The sequence below is a fragment of the Peromyscus californicus genome, unplaced genomic scaffold (assembly GCF_007827085.1).
Source record: "Peromyscus californicus insignis strain IS unplaced genomic scaffold, ASM782708v3 Scaffold_5__1_contigs__length_169319896, whole genome shotgun sequence".
Lineage (NCBI taxonomy): Eukaryota > Metazoa > Chordata > Mammalia > Rodentia > Cricetidae > Peromyscus > Peromyscus californicus.
The window spans coordinates 145649776-145670083 of NW_026294573.1; the positions used below are offsets into that span (position 1 = coordinate 145649776).

Below are 20308 nucleotides of genomic sequence, written 5' to 3' on the forward strand. Positions count from 1 at the left end.
GAATGAGACGATAAGAAAGACAGAGACACAGGATAGCTTCGGGAGGGTCCTGAGTCAAAACCCAGCCACCCAGAGCTTTATTCAAAAGGGTTTTTTATAATATGCCAAGGGGAGATGCAAAAGACCTCCCCCTTGCAAGATCAAAGCACACCATACAGCCAAGTGTAGACCCTTCCAAACATGTGGTAAACATGCCTGTGGCCACATCATCTCCTTATGCAGCCCAGCTGAGTAAAGCAAGTCCAGATTCTCTGACTGACCCTGAGTAAGGTCTCACTAGGAAGCCTTTGTGGGCCACCACATTCTTCTCCCAAACCTAGATTTCTCCTATTTATTCTCTCTGCCTGTCAGCCCTGCAGTTCCTTTCTCTGCCTAGCTATTGGACATTCAGCTTTTTATTAGACCAATATTAGGCCGGCAAGGTGAAACAAATGCAACACATCTTTACATAATTAAGCATACATCCTTATATTGTTTAACAAATGCAGCATAAATAAATTTAACACACTTTTAAACGGTTAAAGTAATATTCTGCAACATAAACAAATGTAACATATCTTTGCCCAGTTGAAATAATATTCCACAACAGGGTAGGACTATTGAGTGCTTTTCTCCCTTGACATGTTGCATAGCACCTTCCAATTCATTAAGAGCTAATCCTTAAGGAAGAGGCTTCCAGGTCAGTTCCAGCTCAATTTCTCTAAGTCCTATGTCCAAACTGTATGGTGTTTTCAGCAATAGGCTCTTTTTTTTTCAAATTCTGGGAGGCAACCCAGGGCAATAGAAATAGCTTTGTGAGGAATCTCCTGGACTCTCCTGACCAACAACTTGAAGGGAGATTTTACATGTCTGACACCAAGTGCTTTTTGTAGACTATAGCTCTTGAGTGTCTTTTCAGCCTATGTGGAATAACTCCGTTTAAAAATATATAATGGGTTTACATGTATTGTTAAGAAAGCTAGTAAAATGTTTCCTTGTAGCTTTTTCAAACAACCTTAAACGTTACCTATCTCTCCACCCTACCCTCATTGTCTTCCTCCTCCCTCCCCAGTTAAAGCTCCCCTCCATGTCTCCCTTTATGTACCTCTGTCCTACTACCCCCTCTCTAGAGCTCCTCTTCCCTGCTTCCCCCATGATCCCTTTCTATTTTCCTGGCTTCTGCTTTTCTCCAGGCTACACACTCATATCTGAAATTCAAAGTTAGGACTCACAAATAAACAGAACAGCATCCATTCTGGGTCAGGGTCACTGAGATCAGTATATATTATTCTCCAGCTCCATCCACTTAACTGCAAGTTTCATGATTTCACTTTGATTCACAGCTGAAAATAATTACATTGTGGTTATGTGCATTTTCATCATCCATTTATCAATGGAAGTGCATTGATGTTGTTTCCATTTCCTAACTTGTAAATAGAGAGGCAATGACTATTGGGGACTATGGGGGTCCAGCCCCTCGATAGTCCCCTCCCAGGGTCCGGGAAGAATCTACAACCAGCTGATAATTAACCTTTGATGAGAAGAAATGAATCTATGTACACAAAACTCCTTAGTCTATATACTTTATTATTCTGTGTCAGTTACAAGCTTATATTCTGCTCTCATATTTAGCTCATTTTTAGCCTGATTTCTCTCTACACTTGTCTGCGGTCCCCTCTAGGTTCTATCTTAATTCCTTCATCTAGTTCTGCCCCTTCTAGGTTCTCATCCATCTTGTTCCTTCCCATTTCATCTTTTCTCCCATCTCCTTCTCTCTCCTCATCTCATTCTTCCTCAACTTGTTCTTCCCTATCTCAGTTTGTTCCTCTCAAGTTCTTACGCATCTAGTTCTTCCATTCTCTTTTCTTTTCTCTTTTCTCTCCTCTGTGCCCTGGAAGTCCTGGTATATATACACTTACAAGCAGTATTCCCTAGCAGTGCAAAATCAGGCTTCCAGGGTCAAACGGAGGGGTGATAAGAATCACATAGGGAGGCAATAATCGTTAATTATCATTTGCAACCCCAAAGGAAGTGACCAATGGGGAAATGAATTAACTAAAGGCTGAATTCAGGTAATATCTAAGAAGAGGGCTCTTATGCTCTTATGTGCTCAACTATAATCTTAAACGTGATTGGTAGAAAATGTTAAGAATCTATAAGTTGCTAGGTCAATGGGAGAAAATAAAACTGTCTTCTTTTTTCCTGTGTCTCCTATCTGTCCAAGCTATCTGTTGTTTTTCTGCAGGGTGGGGGAAAGTGTGCTCAGTCGCTAGGCAACCTGTGTACAGCTAGATGCCTCTGGTGATAGTGAAAGGGAGATCTGGAACTGGAGGTAAGGTTTGGGAAAGGAGGAAGTAAGGCTTAATTGGCATATCCGCCAGGCCTTCTCGAACAGGTAGCCTGGATGGTTAAGTCTGTTCTTAGAGAATACAGAGGTATCTCTGATAAAGTACTCTCCTCCATCTGGGGATGGACCTGGCCGGATGCTGCTAATGATGATAATTACAGGGAGGCTTGAACTGGGGTTCTGGCTGAGCATAGCTGTCAGCGCAGAAGGTTATCCAAATATTCCTAGAAGTGGTTAGATAAGGAGTTAGAGGTCTATAAAGCTACTAAGGCTGTAAGAAAGGAGGGTCTGAGCTAAACTGTGTTCAGCTATTACTGAACATCCACCTGACCTAGGCGGTGTCTCCTTGTGGAATTTGTCTAAATCAGGAGACTTGCAAGTGGATTGTTATTACTGCTAGTTCTTGAAAGTGGCCAAGGGAGATATCTGATTCCAGAGAAAGCTTTTCCTGAGGCAGTTCTCCAAATACCTGGAGTGTGTATGTCCAGAGAGTGATCAGTCTACACTGTTAGCCCTTTTTAGGGAAAAGTCAATTGGGAAAACTATGAAGGCACACATGATTTTCATAACAGAAGACAGCTGATATATAACAAGCCAAGTAACACCAAAAACTCCTTGGGATTTGGCTTCCTCTGGAGGAATTCCCTGATTCCTCCAGGTAGTGACTGCCATAACCAGCTGAGTTCTTATGATATATTCCTGCAGCCTGCAGCAAATGACCATGACTGAGCAAGTTTCTGTAGTAGCATATGGAGTCTTCAATTGTGTGTGTGCTGGGGGATGGTGGTGCAGAGGTATCTTTTCTGTCCACCTCATTATTTGAGACAGGGTTCCTCACTGTACCTGGAGCTCACCAGTTCCACAACACTATCTGACCAGCAAGCCCCAAGGACCTTCTTTGGTGTTTCTCCAGGACTAGGGTTATAAGCATGTATCGCCATGGGTAGCTTTTTACATGGTGCTGGGGATTTGAACTCAGGTTCTCATGTTTGTGCAGCAAGCCCTTAACTAGCTGAGCCATCATTGCTGTTTACATTTTTATTACTGCAAGTTAATGGTACAAGGTGATGATCTCACTGGAAATGATTTATTATTCATTATGTATATGGGTGCTTTGTCTGCATGTATGCACACCAGAAGAGGGCATCGGATCCCATGAGACTGTAGTCATAGATGGTTGTGAGCCACCATGTGGGTGCTGGGAATTGAATTTGGGACCTCTGGAAGAGCAGTCAGTGCTCTTAACTGCTGAGCCATCTCTCCAACCATGGAAATAACTTCTTGATATTGTATATTTGCAGATATACACCCAGGGATGGCTTTCTTACAATTTTCTAGTAATAATTCCTATTTGATTTAACCCCCATCCTTCCTAGGAAGAACAAAGATACCGTAAGCTTAGAGAGAAGAAATAAACTTACTACTGGCCAACAATGTGTCATTCTTGTGGAGCTTCAAGAATAGTGGAGGAACTTCTCCTTTTGCATTCAGTGGTCTTTGAAAATAGTTTTTGTCACAAGATGTTTTTATTCTCCTTGAAATGTTATGTTACTAGAGCACAAAATATTATTCATCTACTATCTACCACTCTACTCATAACAGTACATTTGGGCTTATCTACAGTGTCACCTTCCCTGAGCACGAGTATTTAAAATTGTTCATAGTTGGCTACTGGAATCAGGAAAAGCTGAAGATAACCACTGTTGGAATTCTGCCCTTGCCCAGCTGCATAACTGCACATGCGCAGTCCAGGAGTAAGCAAAAGGTCTTGTGTCTTACATCATCAGTGTGTGCTGGCGACTATGTGTACGTGGTATGGTCATGTAATCAGCGCATGCGTGGTGTAGCTCCATACTGGGAGCCCTTAAAAGCTGGACGCAGACCCCACCCTCCCTCTCTGCTCTGCTCCCTCTCCCCCCACCCCACCATCTTTCTCTCTCTTTCCTCTCCAGGCCTGGCTCTCCTCTCTCCCCTGCCCTCCCTTTCCTCCTAATAAAGCTCTGAATACTGATACTGGGTTTCGTCGTGACTGTGACCTTTCCGCCAGTAACCAGAGCCACCACCAGCACCACTTAACATTCATTTCAACCACTGAGACAGAGTGACAGCCATAAGAAACCTTGGACTTAGCACCAGCAAGATTTATAGCATGAGCTAGTACATTTGCCCCATTACCATTTATATGTTAACCAGGGAAAGGGACTTGGTCCCTAAGTCTTTGTTTCTTTGTTTATAAAGTGAGTCACCATGACCTTAGTTGTCTGCCTTAGGGACACCTGATTGTTAATACTGGTAGTACCCCAGTGAACTGTACCTGGCATTGGTAGTCTCAAGAATTCCCTCCTACAGTGACTCTGGGCCATATGGTTTGGCCCATTGAACATTATTAAGCAGAGCCTTAAAAACCATTTGTATATTAGGTGTGGTCTTGGAATAGGTATTGTAGCCATAAGCACTCTGTAAAGGGGTTTCTCCAATTACTGGAGGAACTGAGGGAAGTGAAAGACGGCCGGCTGTCATTGTTTTTTGCAACACGGGTGTGTGGCTTCATGTGGATCCATGCAAAGAACACTCAGGGCCACCTTAAGAATGAATTTAGCCTTTGGCGGCTTTGGGGGGGGGGGGGTGGGTCCAGCCTCGAAGGAATGAAGCACTTGCCCTTTGCCTAGGGCATTTTTATTTCTATTTACAATTTAGCCAGTTAATTTCTTACCTTCAAAGCAACCTGAAAGGAGGTCCTAGAGATAAAATGCCAAGTGCAAATTCCTTGATTTCTCAGGAACCACCGTTTTCCAGGTTTCCTGAACTAAGTTTTCCATAGGCCTTTGATCCTTGGGAGACTCTCAGACAAGACTCACATAGGGCAATAAGAGAAACAAAAGGTGTGGGTTAAACAAAGGAAGGATTAGGGCTAGGTGCTACTCTCTGGAGCCAGGCCAAGCGTAACTCAGCAGGAATGCAGCCACAGCTGGCAAAACAACAAAAACAAAGCCAAAAACATGCAACCAGCAGCACTCTGAGTGATGTGGGGCAGCGTACTACACACAGCCTTTGCAAAAACACCCAGCTGAGTGAGTCAAAGTTGGGGGATAACAAGTGTTTTAAGCCATTAAATTAGAAAGTGGTTTACCATATAGCAGAGTTCCATGTTGTGTCAGATATCCTGAAAGAATACTCTGAGTAATTAAGTTGATGATTTCTCAGAGCCAGATTTCCTATTATTAGCTTGACATTTAGGGTTCTAGAATACACTGGTTAAGGGGACAGAGATGTGGGTTTCAGTTCTCCAAGGGATAAAGTGAACAAACAAAGAAACGGCTGAGAAAGAAAGCACAGAGCTGCCGGTCTGTCTTTTTCTGGGAACTCCATTTGGCCTTTATGAGCAATCCACTCGGAATAGGCTAGCTTGGGGCTGGGGAGATGACCCAGTCAGTCAAGCGCTGCTCACACATGGGGACCTCAGTTTAATCCCCAGCACCCACGCAATCATTGAGGGCTGCAGTGCTGGGGAGATGGAGACAGAGGATCCCTAGGGCTTGCTGGCCAGCCAATCTTGTCCAAATTGGTGAGCTCCAGGTTCAGTGAGAGACCCTGTCTCAAAAGCTAAGGTGAAGGGTGGTTGAGGAAGACATTCAACTTAGACCTCTGGTCTGCACACATACTGATACACAAACACATACACACAGAGGCGCACAAAGAATAAGTTAGACTGTGATGCTGTGGTGAACAATCCTAATATTTTACCATTTAAAACCATAAAGGTCTGTTTCTCATGCATGTCTATCTACACGCATGAGAAACTATAAGTGTTTTAATGGTACAGATGAGTGTATCATGGTTGTCTACATCATGACTGGAATTGCCAGTCTACTACAGGGAAAAGAAATGCTAAAGATTACTCTTTAAAACTTGTTTGGGGGTTTTACCAAACAAAGCATCACATGTATGTGTCTAAAATTTAAAGGGGAAAATTAGTGTAATTGCTATGCCAGGAGGAAAGAAATAAAACAAATTTTAAAATGTTAAGATTTATTTTAGTAATTACTTACATGTATATGTGCATGAATGTATGTTCACACATGCATGTTGGTACTCAGAGAGACAAAAGAGGGAATCAGATCCCCTGGAGTTAAAGGTAGAGATGAGCTGCCTGACATTGGTGTTCAAACTGAACCCAGGTCCTCTGGAACAGCAGGTGTCTGTAACCACTGAGCCATCTCCCCAACCCCCTAAAACATTTTAAATGATTTCTAACAAGCATGAGCAAACACCAAGCCCTCAACTCACTTCCTATAAGGCTGGGTATCTGATGCTTTGACACACCTTGGCATATGATCTTCCCCTCCAGGCACTTCCACCATGCTGAAACTGTCAGGATGAAGAGTTTAGTGAATACACTTTGCAAAACGATGTGCAAATGTACAAATAAGCTTGTGTATCCCTATCTTTCAGACTTCACATTGATCGCTGCATACACTCTTAGAGCTGCACACAGTGATACAAGGAATATTGGCACAGAAACAGAAGAACAGGGAGATGGCAACAGAACTTCAGAACTTGTGACTAAAGACATTAAATAACATTTGGAATTCATAATGAGACAGTTCTTTGCGTCCCGGGTCTCAGCTTAAGATGGAAGTACAGCAGGGCAAGAGCACTGTTGAGTCATGGTCAGTTTCCCCATTTTCTGTCCTTAGTCTTATGTCTTTGGCTTCACCTGTTGAATGTGAAACCTTGCAAGTGTACAGTCTATGCTTTGCTTTTAATAGTATATAAAGATTCTATATCCTAGGTTTAATATTTTTTGTTTTGTTTTAGGAGAGGTCTTGTTGGATAACCCAGAATGGTATCGAATTCACTATGTATACAAGTCTAGCAGTGATCCTCCTGCCTCAGCCTACTGAATGCTAGGATCATAGGCATGTGCCTTATATTTAATATTTTTAAAGGGAACCTGATCTAACTTTCCACTAAGATGGTTTGATGTGGATCTTTAGGTAGAGAAAGTGGAAGCCTATGAGGTTTAAAGTATTCTGGGGTTAGTTGTGCAGCATATGATCCTAGAAATAAGGAGGTCTGAATTTGAACCTGGATTTCTCAATTCTAGAAAAAAAAAAAAAAAAACAACCTGGACTCATCTCAACTTAATGCACTGGGATAAGTATTTAACGTTTCTGAGGCTCAGCTTCCTTCTCTCTCTAATACTGATAACTACGATAATTACACCACAGAGTTAGAATTAAATGAGAACAAAGTCACCCTTCTGTACTCGAAGATTCCATACCTACGGATTCGATCTATCACTGATTGGGGAGGAGTGTATATATGTACATTTTTCCTTTCTTATTTCCAAAATAATGCAGTAGAACAACTATTTCTGTAGCGTTTACTTTATATCCGGTATTAAAAGTAATCTAGAGGTAATTTAAGCAATATAGGAGAGGTGTGTAGATTGTATAAAAATGCTGCACCATTTGACATAAGGAATTCGACCATCAAGGGCATCCTCGGGCGTCCTGGAACTCCCTTCCCGCCCTTCTTCTACTGAGGAGCTGTGTGCCTGAGGATCTTTTACCGCATTACCTGTCTCCAAGCAATTGATGCATTAATACCGCAAAAGGTGCTTCTTGTAACAGAACCTCGAAAAACACCGTGCCCCGTCTCCTACTTTCTTGATATTTTCCCCATCGTGTCATAGAGAATGTTTCTTGCAACAGGGTGCGCAAAATGTTGGGCCCACTGCACAGACTTCACTCACACAGGAAAGCCTCAAAAAGCGGGTTCCCGAGCTCTCAGAGCTGCGCCTGCGCGGTTGCCCTCCCTCGCGCCTGCGCACGAGCCCGCGCGCCCTCTAGGACTTACCCAGAAGGCGCGGTGCGCTCCCGGGTCAGAATGCCGGCCGGCCTCACGGTAAGTGACTGGCTCCTCCTTGGTGGGTATCCAGGGCCGGGTTTGTGTCCCCAGGCTCCCTTCTGCTCGGGCTAAGGAGTCAGCCCTGCGCGTAAGGGCCGTGGCGGCCCAGTCCGGCGACAAGGACAGGTTCGCTGAGCCATGCCCGGCCTGGGCAGCCCGAGGCTTGGTGCTCTGCGGGGGAGCCCGCCGTGGCTGGGCCTGAGTTCGGCCTCCTTCCCCTCGGCCTTAGGGGAAGTGAAGGGAGTGGATGTCTGCCGCGGTGGGCTGCGGAGCATCTGGAGTCAGACGCCATCCTCTGCAGTAGCTACCTACACCCTACCGCTGGTCTTTCTCTTTCACGCTGGGGACGGTGGTCGGAGCAAATAGCAGTTGAGCCCGCATTCCGCCCCTCGAGCTTCTTTCAGAATCCAGGGAGATAATATACAGTGAGGTTTCAGTTTAACCTTGGTGTGTCTGGACCGTGAGCTGGAGCTGCAGAGCTGGAAGGATTTTTATTTACTGTATGCTCTCGAGCTGGAGCTGCAGAGCTGGAAGGATTTTTATTTACTGTATGCTCTCGAGCTGGAGCTGCAGAGCTGGAAGGATTTTTATTTACTGTATGCACGCGAGCTGGAGCTGTAGAGGTGGAAGGATCTCTATCAAACGTATGCAGTAGAACAAATTGGTCATGGGATAGAATGTCAGAATATGTTAAAGTTCACTTCAAGTAGTAGTCCCCCGTCCCCTATAGTTAAAGCTAATTTCTGCCCTCTGGCGGTATAAATTGGAATAGCCTTTAAAAAACAATACTGATCCCCCTTCTCGGAGTCCCCAGAAATTGTGAAATTATTAATTTCACCCGCTTGACAAGTTCTTAAGGGACCTTACTAAATATAAGGGATTCTGCTTCGGTGTTTTTGTTTGGTATTAGAGACTTGATTTCAACAGAGCTCGAATTGGCTCCATTCTATAAGCCTGCTTCCTTTTCTGCAATAGGTTTTTAACCCAGCACATGTGGAAAGGGTGAGCGGAGTAGTGCCTGGCACATTCTAAGTGTTAGGTGAATGTTAACCGTTACCATAATTACTGCTCATCGTGTTTACAGTTTATCTCCTACACATTTGTTTTTAGATTTCTTTTTAACTCTTTTATATTTGTATTATTTTTTGAGCCAGGATGTCATGTAGGCCACGCTGGTTTTGTATTGGCTTTGTATTGAAGGATGACCCTGAACTTCGGATCCTTTTGTCTCTCCCCTCAGAATGCTGGAATTGCAGGTGTGCACCACCACACCCATTTTATGTGCTGCTAGAGATGGAACCCAGAGCTTTGTGCATGCTAGGTGGTCACTGTACCACCCACCGGAGCTCCATCAGTAGCTTGTTACGATTTTAATTCTCTTAAAAACAATTTCACACACGACACTTAATTTTTAAAGTTGGAGGAAGCCATGTAGCAATCTGTACTAAGGAATAGGAAGGAAGAGAATTTGCCTCAGAAAACTAAACGGAAAAAAAAAAAGCCTGCAGTCCTAGTCCATGCTTTTAACCCCAGTGCTGGAGAGGTGGAGACAGGTGAATCCCTGGGGCCCAGCCTAGGGGACTTTGACAGGGATAGGGACAACATCAACAACAGAGAGCCAGAAATGAAAAAAGGAGCTAACATCCTCTGGCAGTCACACCTGCACTCCCCCACCCTTCACATTTTAAGAAGAAGGCTTAGGCTTGCTCCACTTCTTTGCCTGTACCACATCTGTCCTGTCAACACCAGGCACTGTCCTGCTTCCTTGGCCTCCTCTAGGTTACCCCTCTTGGGCTCAGACTTGTTTCCGATACTTGTGAGATGCTTTTGTTTTGTTTTTGCTTAGGGTATTTTGCATGCTTAGGCATGAACTTTAAGGCTGAGCTGCATTCCCAGCCCCTATTTATTATTATTATTATTAATTATTATTATTATTATTATTTGTTTAGCTAAGGCCTGGAATTCACACTCTTACTGTGTCAGCTTCTTGAGTGCTGAGATTACAGGCATGCTCTGTTAAAACGGAGTGGATTTCTTTATCCATGTTCAAATACCAATTCTTTGATGGGTAGTTAGCTGTTGGGAGGAGGAGAATAGGCTTCTTTTTATTAATTTATTAATATTTAAATGATAACTGATGCTATAAAAGTTTTTCCAGAAATAAGTATATTTTAAAGATGGACTAAAAATTTTGGAGATTAGAAGTTTGCCACCTAACCTGATTCTCTCATAGCTCCACTCACTTTGAAAAGAAAAATTTATTTCTGCAACTACAAATGATAGAAATGTTCCAAGTCCCTTTCCTGCCCCTTTCAGTTCTGATGATAGCAAGTGATGTAAGGCAGAGGGCCTGAGCTTTGAGAACCTGAAGTGGTAGAAGTATTCCTGTGAATATTGGGCACTTTTAGTTTTGAGCTCACGATTTTCTCCCATGACGCCATAGGTGAAATGATTATCTACATTGTATACGAAGGGAAATTGCTTCTTAGGTTTATAAGAGTACTAGCTATTTGCCTATCAATGCATTCAACTAATATAAGTGGATTGTAGCAACTGACAGTGGGTAATTACAGTTGCAGTGTCAAGCAAGTGCTGGATCATTTTTTGAAATGATATCATAATGCTGCAGGATTCAATAAACAACAGACTGGGTGAGGATCTGTTTTCTGTCATCCTCTTCCTCTCCTTGTTCTTCCCAAATGTAGTACTTTAAAGAATTCTTTTAGTTCGAAAAAGATGTTTTATTTTGTGTTTCTGTGAATCATATTTAAAATTAAACTATTTTATTGTTAAGTTTGTGTTCTTTGACAAGAGGCTACAGTCCTAAATGTTTGCTCTTAACATCTTTATGGGATCTGTGAGCTTTCTAATTTGCATAAACTTCACTTTGTAGTCTAGAAACTGAATGAAAGCATCAGTAAGTCTTAGGGGCCCTTACAATAATTTTAGGTTCTTTACGTCTTTTAAGAAATATTTAATCATTTTCATATATACCAGGGTGTGCTTGTGAAGGTCAGAGGAGGGCTTCTGGGAGTCCTTCCTCTGTGGGGTCCAGGGGTCACACTTGGGGCATTAGACTCAGGCAACAAGTGCCTTCCCCTGCCAAGCCGTCTCACTGTTTCTAGTTACTTTAATACCTTGATCTCAGGTCAGAAGAGATGTGGCCCACTCATGTTTCCAAGGACAAGATGCATATTTTAAATATTTTCTGAGTTGGTTCAAGTGAAATAGTGATTTTTGTCATAGTGGCTTTAAAAGGCCCATATACTGCTTCAAGAAATAATTGGGGTGTGAAATGCTTTTGGTTTCCATCTTACCTAATGACTTGAACTCTTGGTGCTTTTTCCACCAAGTCTTGAGTTGTAAGTCATAAAGATATTTTGCTCATTAGAAAAGCAAAGTCCTGGGTGAAGGAGATGGCTTAGTGAGCCACACATCAGAACTGATGGCCTGAGTTCAGAACCCAAGCTGACACAGTAGTGCAAGCATGCATATGAAGGTACACATGCATGCATGCGCGTACACACATGTGAAAAACTCCTACCAGGTATGGTGAGTTATACCTGTGATTTTAGCAGTGAGGAAACAGAGGCAAGAAGATGGTAATTTCAAGACAGTTATGAGTCTGGGGCCAGGTGGGCAGAAACAAATGAATCTCTTGAGTTCAAGGCCAGCCTGGTCTGCATAGTGAGTTCAAGGCTAGCCAGGGATGCATAGACCCTGTCTCAAAGGTTTAAATAACATCATAAAAACAAACAACAAACACTGTTTTTTGAGATAGCTCTTTAATCTGGTTATCTGTTCCTTTCACAGGGTTAATGTGAGATCATACAGCATCTGAGACTGAAGATGTGAACGAAGCCATAAGAAGGCTTCCTGGCCTTCTAAACAGCAGACTGTTTAGCATTGAGAGAGCCCTGGACCCAACTGAGGCATCAGATCTTGCCTAAGGAGCAGTGGACAAAATATGAGGAGTTAGAACAGGTTTGATATGTCTAGCAATGTTGGCCACTCAGGCTACAGTGTCAGAAACAGAGACACACTCATTTGGGCAGTACATTTGTGTTCTCCAAGTCACACCACATAAGTAGCATTTCAGTAGCAGAAACTGTCAGCTCTATTTTAAAGAAGAATATGGTGATTTGGAGCTGAAGTGACTTCTAAAGCTTGTCTCTAGTATGGGAGGCCTGTAGCTGGAGAATTTTTCTGCAGCTCCCACCACCAAGTCCCGCCAGTCCCGGAGCCCACTTATAAAATAAACACACAGACTCTTACATTATTTAAACTGCTTGGCCATTAGCTCAGGCCTATCATTGTCTAGCTCTCACTCTTATATTCAGCCCATTTCTATTAATCTTTACTTTGCCACGTGGCTCATGGCTTACCGGTACTTTACATCTTCCTTGTCTTGGCGGTGGCTCCAGCTGGTCTCCCTTTCCTTCCTCCTTCCTCAATTCTCCTCTCTCCTTGTCCCGCCTATACTTCCTGCCTGGTCACTGGCCAATCAGTGCTTTATTTATATAGAGCAATATCCACAGCACTTCCCCTTTTTTTCTTTTTCAAAAAGGAAGGTTTTAACTTAAACATAGTAATATTACATATAACAAAATAATTATCGAGTAAGAATTATAGTTACAATATAAAAGAAGATATCGATCTTATATTTGTGAGTTTAAGGTTTTATATCTAACTTATCTTTTATCATAACTAAGGAAAATTGTAAGTATCTAGTCTTTAACCACATCAAAGACCTCAGAAGGATATAATACTACCTGAGAAATGGGAGAAGGATGCAAGCAACTTTCGGGAGTCTTGTAGGGTAGACAGAGACAGCTGACAGCTTAGACAGTCATTCAAAGTTCTCTTGTAAAGTTGGGGCATCAGTCTTCAGCCCGCAGGCCTAGAGTCTCTCATTCACTTTTTTTTTGTGTCCTGTAGAATGTCTTGCAGTTTTTTCTGTAAATCAGGAACCTGAAGGACCATTTTGTCAAGCAAAGTTCAGTGGTTACCTTTCTATGGGTCCTGTATGTCAAGTTGATCAAGAAGTCCAGGCAAGAACAGTTTCTTGTCCAAATGGCTATTTTTGTCAAGGTGAAGATAAACTCCATATGGAGTGTCTTTGATGACCATACTCTTCTCTGAAGTAAATTGGTGCTGTCAGGAGCAGACGTGTCTCACTGTCCAGAAAGTCTAAATTTTTAAAACATTTTAAATGCCATATTCTGTAGGTCTTTGAAGTGTTTGAAGACTACCTGTCTATCTGAAATATATCTATGTATACCTAGAAGACTTAACCAACATGGCTACAAATATGATTATCATAGATGACTAATTATTAATCTATTTTTAATTATCCATTACAATTTTAAATGAGTTACATAAACATAATACCTCACACAAGAATAGAAATATATATACAGTATAACAAAATTAAGTTTAAATTTGTATCAATAAACTAAAATCTATAGCAATGTAAAACATTTTAAGCTCAGGCCTATCATTGTCTAGCTCTCACTCTTATATTCAGCCCATTTCTATTAATCTATACTTTGCCACGTGGCTCGTGGCTTACCGGTACTTTACATCTTCCTTGTCCTGGCGGTGGCTCCAGCTGGTCTCTCCTTCCTTCCTCCTTCCTCAATTCTCCTCTCTCCTTGTCCTGCCTATACTTCCTGCCTGGTCACTGGCCAATCAGTGCTTTATTTATATAGAGCAATATCCACAGCAAAGGCCTGAGCTAGAATCCAGGATTTCTGCCTCATGGGCCACTATTGTCTTCCTGTCCTCTGGTTGCTGCTCTAATGCAGAGTTTTAGATCTGTGAAGTCCACTTAGTGATCTTCTAGCTTCTGGGATGTGTTGAACCCTGTCCTCAGGCCTCATTGACACCAGGAGAGCCTGTAGACTTTGCTTCTTCCCTGGTACTCTTCCTGACCTGTGTGATCTTCATGAGGTTTTACATTTAAAAAGCACATAGTGCCGGGTAGCAGTGGCACACACCTTTAATCACAGCACTCGGGAGGCAGAGCCAGGCGGATCTCTGAGTTCAAGGCCAGCCTGGTCTACAAAGTGAAATCCAGGACAAGCACCAAAACACAGAGAAACCCTGTCTCGCCACCCCCCCCCCCCAAAAAAAAGCACATAGTTCCTAGAAGTTGGAGAAGGTTGTAGTATATTTTCTTAAGTTACAAACAAAAAGTAATTCATTGCAGTGAATTTCATTTGTGGTTTATGACCTCTTATTTTCTTCATTTTAGGACAAATTCTCCCTTGAACTCTTATCTGAAAGAGGTTATTCGGGAAAGAAGAGAGAAGAATGGGCAAAGAAGTGAACTTGTAGTTGAAATCTGTGGATGTGCCTGGTCTCAGCATATTTTTATGAAGTTGGTTCAGCCTGAATCACAATTTAAGAATTATTTGCTCTGCAGATGTCTCATTTTAAATAAATGTTGGAATTTCTGAATTCAAACTCTTATTCGGATAATTACTGAGTTCACTTTTCTGATAGAGTTTTCCAGACTTCTAAGATATTTTTAGTTGCTTCTTAACTACTTGGAGACAAGAGAGGCTGCTTTATCATCTCTTCATTGGCTGGATAACCAGCCAGGTTACTAAAGGATACAGCATATTCTACAAGCCAGACAGTCAGCTGTAGATTCCCCTTGTGGCTAGTGAGACACTGGGAAGTTATAACAAGACCTAAACTACAGCTGGAAGATGAGGGAAGAGGCAACCAGCACTGAACAGATGGACCATCAGCTTCCAAAGTGGCCAATGGAAAGAAGGGAAGGCTTATACCTGATGTCCCAGGACATGGGGCAGAGCCTTTCCCAACACTGCTCTACCTAGATTTATTTTACATCCTGCCATTTAGAAAGAAATGTGTATATCCAGTCTGGGCTTATATAACTTCTCTGTCTATGTACAGATGCACATGCCCCTGTGCTGATCAATATGTAGTTTAGAAAATTAAAAAATAAGGCATTGGGAAAAACCACAAAGACAAATACTTTCTTTTAAATGCCGCTTTGAGAACTAGGTACTGACTGGGCATAGTACAAATGCCTTTAATCCTAGCACTCAGGACGCAGGCAGGCCTGGTGTACATAGTGAGTTCCAGGACAGTCAGGGCCATGTCTCAAAAACACCAAAACCAACCCCCACAAACCTAGGTACTAATCAGCAAAGAGTTTTCAGATCATAGTCTAATTTAAAAACATAGCCATTCCTGCTGAGTTTTGAGGTTCTTTGGTGGAAGTAAGTGTTAGAACTGCAGTGGGCAGGGCAGGGGGAGGAATGCCCATTGTGCAGGAAGAGCTTCAGATGGTGGGGACATTTCCTGTTAAAATTCATAAAATGATCAAAACGTGCAGGTGCATATATACATTCTTTCACACACATGTTCAAGACGAGATTTATGTTGGCCTTTAACAACATGGTCCTAATGTATTTTAAAGTCAGATGTGCTAGGCGTGGTGGTATACTCTGGCAGTCCCATCACTTGAGAAACACAGATGACTGGCTCTTTGGTTTGAGATTAGCCTGGGTTATACAGTGAGACTGTTTCCAAAACAACCAAAAATATCTTAAAAGATTAGAAAATAATATCTTAAAAGATTAGAAGGCTAATTTATTTTCCAGGAAAACTTCCTCTGATCTTTGACCAGATTTTGAAACTCATCCTGAAATTTATTCTTGCCAGTTTGCCAATGAGGTAGAGCCTTCCTCAAATTGGTTTTGCTTATAGTAAAATGTTAATATTATTAACATTTAAGCTATTAAAGAAAAACTAATGGTAATCCCAGGAGGTGGACTTCCACAGAAGAGGTTTTGACTTAACAGGAAGGGAAGGTTCCAGGCTAGCCACGTGTTCACAGTTGAAAGTGTAGCACAACAATAGGGAAACCTCTGTTCTGGGGGAGACTTCCCCCAAAAAACCAAACTGCCAATCTACATCACTTGGGTACTGAATTCTAAATGAGAGCAAATATGCATGAGTTTCCTGAAAACCGCAGAATGCACTTACTGTTGATGGGGTTTGGTTTGGTTTTGAGATGGTCTCCCTGCATTGCTCTGGCTGGCCTGCAACTCACTATTTTGACCTGGTTGGTTCACAGAGATTCTCCCTCTGCCTCCCAAGTGCTGGGATTAAAGCCATGCACCACCACAACTGGCTTGATGTTTTCAGTGTTGTAAATGATTCTTTCTCTGTTTGTTGTGAGACTAAGTAGGACTGGATTCAGATCACTGGGAGACTGGTGGAAAGAACTTGTGAACAGATCAGTGCAGTCCTGCCCTTGGAAGAGGAGAGCCTTTGTGTTAGAGCTGTCCTGTCTGCAAGTCACTGTGGGCAATCAAACAGCTGAAGCCAAGTCACTCCAAGCTGATTCCGGGGTGGACCACATAAGCCTCAATTCTTTCCCCTCCCTCTTTTGTTTAGGAAAACCAACCTCTGTGCATCAATCGGCTCAACTCTAAGATAAAGCTAACGATAGGACATATCTTACAACAGTGTAAAGATGTCCTCACTGTATTATATGTCAAGACCTTACAGCACAGAATTATTTGGGGAAACACCAAATCCCATCAAAACTAACAGAAGTCTAATAACCAAGGCCCGAGGGGCTCTCTTCTAGGGTCACTCCATCATTCCCCTTGAATACCTGCCACTGAATGACGTTTCTATTGCCCAAGGAGGGATGAGGAGGAAGTGTATCTGTGTAGTGGCTTTGGTAAAGGTGGAACCCAGCTGCTTCCAGGTTTTGCCTGACAGTGTTCTTGGACTTCAGATATCACATCCTGGTAGTTTGCTTTGCACCATTTGAACCTGGCTTGAAATATATGGCCTTCCTAAATCTTGAAGGAAGCTGTATTTGTTACTGAGGTGTGGTCTATGCTCTGTTTTTATTTTATTTTTACTGAACTCTGAAAGTCCGTCTAAAACAGAGCTGGCTTAGGTTGCCTGTTCTGTCACTCACCCTTCCTGTTGCCAAAATGTGGGAAGTAGAGTAAGTCATTCTGGGACTTCAGACCTCAAATGCTGGCCTGAGTCCACATTGCATATTTAATGATAGTCTTTGTGTGTGACACCATATGCTCAATAAGGAGTCTTTTCTAACAATCCTGATAACTTGTGTTAAAGTTCTAGAATCTTAAAATATAGAGTATGGATTATAATGATTTTATGTATCTATGTAAGGACTCCTGCAAGGCTCTGTATTAATTCTAACCTGCTAAACAAAAGTAGAATAAAAACCCATCCAAAAGTCCAAAACCTACAGCCATATTAATCCTTCCAAAATCACAACCATTGTTTAAAAATAGAAGTATGTCAAATGGTTTTGAAAGTAACCATGGTGCTTGGAATTAAAAGGTTAAGTGAACATAAAAACTCACACCCGGGTCCTTGACACCCCAGTGGATGAGGAGCAGAGCGGTTTGCACTGTGTGTGTGACACCTTTTAGAGTCCAGCCTCCGGTGAGTATGAAAAGATGGATCAGGCAGCCATTTCAGAGCAGAGCTGTTGGCACTGTGCCTGGGACGCCCTTTAGAGCCCCGCCTCAGAGGTGAGTATGGCAGGATGGATCAGACTGCCTTTTCTTTAGAAAGCAGAATCCCTTTATTACAGGACTCAAATTCTGCCACTAGGGGGCAATGCACCACAACTTTGCGACTTCAAGGCACACTGCACTGGGGAAGATTTATCCATTTTGTCCCCTCACCAACTCCCTCTCTTTCATTTTTCAGGATGACAACACCTTGCAGGTTTATGGCCGTCAGGAGAATTTACTGCTAAGCTATATACTGATGTAATGAAATCTAATATATGCTTTGCCATGAATTATGAGATGTTATTTAGTTTGGGGATTTTATTACTTCAATCACTTATGACCATATTTCCTTTTATATGATTGCTCACTCTTTAAACATACCAGATGACTATACATGGAACACCTAATAAAGTCCATATATGTTAAAACATTGTTAAAATATAAATGTTTTAATGTATTTGCCATAATTTGTTTAAATTTTGATTATAGTGGGTGTTGGTATAAAAAGCATAGCATGGTGTCAGTGAGATGGATCGGTGGGTAAAGGTCCTTGCCACCAAGACTGACAGTCTGAGTTGTCACGTGGTGGAAGAAAAGAACCGAACCCACAAATTGTCCTCTCACCTCCAGGTACACACATGTGCACATGTACACACACATGTGAAAATATAGAAATAATGGTCTTAAAAGATCCATAGCATGTTAGGATCTGAAACCTCAGATCTGATGATTCATCTAAGTTAAATCTGGCTAAGAAATGTGCTTGTCTGTGTCGGGAATCATCAGGAGGAGCTGACTCATTACTAGGTAGTTACATTTTAGCCTATTTGCCAGAAAGCCTGTGGATATTTGAGTGTTTTATGACAAACTATTAAATAATTCTGGATTCTGACTAGATCTCCTACAGTAGAAAGAATGTATTATTTGCTTAACTTTGCATTTAATACATTTGCCTGTTTTGCATAAATGCCAGATATGTAATTTTAAAATAAACCCCTGTGAAACTTCTGGTAACATTACTCAATTGAATTAATGCTCTGTTAGGCTTCTAACTATTTCTTCTAATTTTACATACCTACAGATTGTATTTCTAATCCAAACCAGAAGGGATAATCATTTCTTTTCAGGAGTCAGCTTGCAGTGTCTTTTCTATGCATGTATTTAAATTTTGCTTCACCACTGAAGCTGGAAACTCAGATGTGAGGTCAAGGATTCAGCAAGGCTAACCTTTCCATTCACAGTTCTTCAGCTATGAAATGAAGGGACTTGACTACAGAGGCATTATGACTCGGTCCAGCACCTTTTGAGGTCGATGATTTAGTCTCTGAAATAACAATGTTGATGAAATACCAGCCTTGCTGCAAACATGACTTCTACATTGTCTCATTTATCTTCCTTCACTTTATTCTCCTGCTATGGATGATATTTGGCCCATGACATGGAGTAGAAAATTGGACTGTAAAGGTTCATTTAACACACATGAACATGTACACACAAATACTCTGGCACAAAAACTTCATTTTAAATCCACACATTGTGGTACACAAGTGTAACCCTGGCATTCAGGAGGCTGAGACAGGAAGATCTCCAGTTCAAGGCCAGCCTGGGATACATGGTAAAACTAAATTACCCAAAACAAACAAAACTGAAATTCATTTTACCCTGCTTCAGTATAGTTTTGTGGAGATTGGAGAGAGAACATGTACTCATTTATGTTCCCTGACAGGGGAAAACTAAATGTAGCACATTGTTTCTCAATTATGAATGTTTGGGCTGAATAATTTCTGGAGAGCTAGCTGGAACTATTGACTATTTAACAAAATCTTTGCCTTCTCTACACTAAATACTGTTGCCACCTTCTGGCTCTCAGTTGTTTTCTTTCTAGGAGCTGGAGAGATGCTTCAGTGGTTAAGAGCACTTGATGCTCTTCTAGAGGATTGGGGTTCAGTTCCTTGTACCCACATGTCAGCTCATAACCACCTGTAACTCCAGTCCAGTGGATCTAATACCCTCTTCTGACCTCCACAGGCACCAAGCACACATATGGTGCACATATATACATGGAGGCAAAACACACATATAAAATAAAAATAAATAAATCTTAAAAATAAATGTTAAAAAACAAATGTTTTTGTATATTAGCAAATGTTCTTGGGGGAGCAGAGTTGCCCCCATTTTGAAAATCACTGTAGGGAATATAAGAATAGGAACCAATATGGTAGAGACAAATACACAATTGTATATGTAAATGAATATGAAAGTATTATGTAAATTATGTAAAGAACTATGTCCTTAGTGCAATGAAAACATGGAGAAGGGAACCTGACTCAGTGGATGCGGGTCAGGAAAAACCCAACAACTTAGCTGTTTGCAGAAGAGTGAGTGAAGTCAAGAAGGAGGTGAGAGGCTTTTCGAGTAGAGTAAAGATAGTTTCCCATTGATGGAGAGACCAATGGCAGCCAGGAGATGTGGGAAGTGGGATTTGGAAGTTACATACTGTAGTGAGCTGCTTGAACTT

The 20308-nt window shown here is 41.9% G+C and overlaps 1 long non-coding RNA gene across 1 annotated transcript; it reads left to right on the forward strand.

Annotated features, from left to right (window-relative positions):
* The first annotated feature begins 8139 nt into the window (after nucleotides 1–8139).
* Nucleotides 8140–14713, forward strand: LOC128097257 (uncharacterized). The gene is made up of 3 exons (XR_008213824.1): nucleotides 8140–8236; nucleotides 12053–12223; nucleotides 14496–14713. It is a non-coding gene; the product is annotated as an uncharacterized LOC128097257 (long non-coding RNA).
* Nucleotides 14714–20308: the final 5595 nt, after the last annotated feature.